The sequence below is a fragment of the Opisthorchis viverrini genome, assembly GCF_000715545.1.
Source record: "Opisthorchis viverrini unplaced genomic scaffold opera_v5_328, whole genome shotgun sequence".
NCBI lineage: Eukaryota > Metazoa > Platyhelminthes > Trematoda > Opisthorchiida > Opisthorchiidae > Opisthorchis > Opisthorchis viverrini.
The window spans coordinates 417,199-420,167 of record NW_008751981.1 but is presented as its reverse complement, the minus strand read 5'-3'; positions in this window follow the sequence as shown (position 1 = coordinate 420,167).

Here is a 2,969-nt window from a genome sequence, read left to right as displayed (position 1 = left end):
CGTCAAACTGAAGTACCACCCTCTGAGAAAGTTTACCATTGGAGCATGTTAGTTGAAATTTTTCCGCGGAACTCAGGTCAAACTATCAAACAGAAGACGCATTTGAAATCGAAAAAACCCTGTGTTTTTCTGGCTACCTATAAGTAGGAAGTACAGTAGAGATGCACAGCTGTCTTCACGCCATTTTTCAATCATTCAATCAGTCAGTTAGGCAACAGTTAGTCACAAAATGCTCCTTTATTCCACTTCATTAGGTCAGCACTGTCAGAAGCGACCCAAGAGCTCCAACCGGACAAGGATGGATGGCCAGATAGGGTTGTGTGGGTTCAGGAAATCTTCAGTGCTTTAAACTCAATTTATTCGAATTTCCCGACACCGAACACCCTCCATGGTTATCGGATTTGTTCACCGGATGGAACATTTTTCGAACATATGGTGGCATTCTTGCATTCTGGATATCGCCAATTCTAACAGATTTCCCATATGAGTTGGTCGAAAAAACACTTGGAAGAAAACCGTTTGGAGAACTGGGCACCTATTCCCAGTGATTGGCTATCCGGCAACAACGTCACAAAGTAAAACACGTGGGCAAATGATGTCGAAAAATTTCTCCTTTTGTTCGGGGACAATTTACAAAAAGGAACATATGTTCGAAATTCACAGCTGTACTTCATTTGGGCGCAATGTTTTGAAACTTGTGTAGGTGTATCCCTAGGCACTCACAACACAATGCGAACTTGGTGATATAAATGGTGGTACAAATGACATCGGTTCTGCGTGTTTCTCACCGGTTCCGTATCCCCGAATCACAGAGATCCTTCAGCTGGATGAATCGGTGACCCGAATCAGGGTAGGAGAACGTCGTTCAAATCCCCTGTCAGCCTAACACAATTAGGTCATTTTGATGATAACGCCTGGTGACCTGATCTCGGAGGAAAATTTTAAAACTCAGAAGACGTCCAAAATCAAGAACCGGATCTTGGAATGAAGAACGCGTCTTGGACGGATATCCACAGCTTCCTGTACCACAAGATTTTCATGGCGCAATCGTCATTTATGTAAGGAGGACACTCTAAAAGTGCCTCTTCAAACAAAAATACGAGCGAATGAAATCTCTGAGAACTGATCCAAAACCCGTCACTGCTAATCAAACAAATCCATACATGTAATACACTTATATCATGCAATTATCAGGGAAAAACGATCGTTTTCCCAATCTTTCCGAAAGCGGGGAAATCTGCTCAAAGGCGAGATAATTTGAATCGTTGTACGAACTATAAACACTCAGATTTCTCATACCTAGTAGAAAAGCGAGAAGTACACACATTTGCGAACAGATTTGGTTCTGCAAGCGACTCACCTGGAACACTGCAGTAGTGTGTTACGCCCATACATTTATGGTGATACCCCGGATATCGCACCAACTGAACCATGAAGCGGCCTCTTTCAGCACATTCATCTCCTGGAAGTATTACACACAAGATATCCAGCTGGGTTTTAGGTGAGTCTCTCGCATAACCAAATTAGTTCGCAAATGAGGATATTTTGCTAATTTCGTGCAATTTGAGTTCAAGTAGAACATTCAGTTGATGAAAAATCGCGGACTGCGCTACCTGATGGAGACTCAAGTGGAGCAAAACCGGTCGTGTGCTGTGGGGGAATTTTCAGCAACCTTATGAGTAGTGTATTACTCCTGTCAAAACCATGGATTCATTTAAGGGTATATTACTGAATGATTTTGCAATGTCCAAAAATCGTGAGTTGCTTGTCTAGAAATTCGAGTACACAGGGATTGAGGGAGCTCAGAAAATTCCGGAGATAAGCTGGAGACTTTCTTGAGTTTTCGCTTGATCACGCAGTTCTAACTACATTTGGATCATGTAAACTCCATTGGTATTGCCTGCGCTGAGTTTTGTGCCAAAATCACTCCGTCGAGCAACCATCTTGTTCTTAGTCCCTTGTTACAACCAATCACGGGATCACATTGCTTCAAATATGTGTGGTCTGATTCAGTTGGAGCATGCAGATTGATCAACAAGTAGCTCACCCACACTTTATTTTCAATCATTCTTCTAACGATGAAACCAGGCTGGTGAATATAATGACTTAATTTGTCCCGGATGCATTTTCTGTGCGTATATCGCTTCACCCGTTGATTCATTCTCGCCCATGTGTCCAGATTTTGTCACCTGTGTTCCAGTCTCCTCAATGTTTCTACCTTCTAACTGAAGTGCTTGCTGTATAAAACCTTAATTTTTCTGACGATGGCCTAAGCTTGGCTTTATCCTCAGCCAGAATGCCGTCATCCAACCACCTGTGCGAGCAGGAACAACGACGGTTGGAAAGCACGAATTGCGGCGCACCAGAGAGTTGCAATTTCCCTGAGGCTTGGGACTCGCTCACCACATGCAGACACCTGGACAAATTGGCTAGGTTAGCTAGCCGATGCATATGATTTCTACTCTGTCAACGTTTGAGCAAGCAGAAGGAGTTTCCAGACAAACCTTGCAAGTGCTTTGCACACCGCTTCAAGCCATTAATGCTTTCGAACAATAATTCATGCAGCTCACCACAATCGCTAAATAGCCAATACACTGACACAGATGATAATGGGAGTCTTGTTCCGGAAAACATGTTCGTATATATGGAAGAACAAGTCGTAACAACCCACCCTTATTTGCAAATTTGTCCAAGTCTAATGGAAGACTCAAATGATTGTGAGCTTTGCCTCTTGTCTGTGACGCTCTGCAGATGTTTCAGCAGTGTAATCGGCAACTTACTGTCCTCTGAAGCACTCACTTGTCTTCTTTATCCGATCTGCTTTGAGTCGTTAACCAGGAGACGCAAAAATATTCCGTTTACTCGAGACAGACTTTACAGAATCATTGCAACCTTCCGCGTCATTTCTACTCCAATATGTTATGTCCTTCTCCGCCAGCTGTTATAGTCTTCCAAGAATCTTTTTTTTG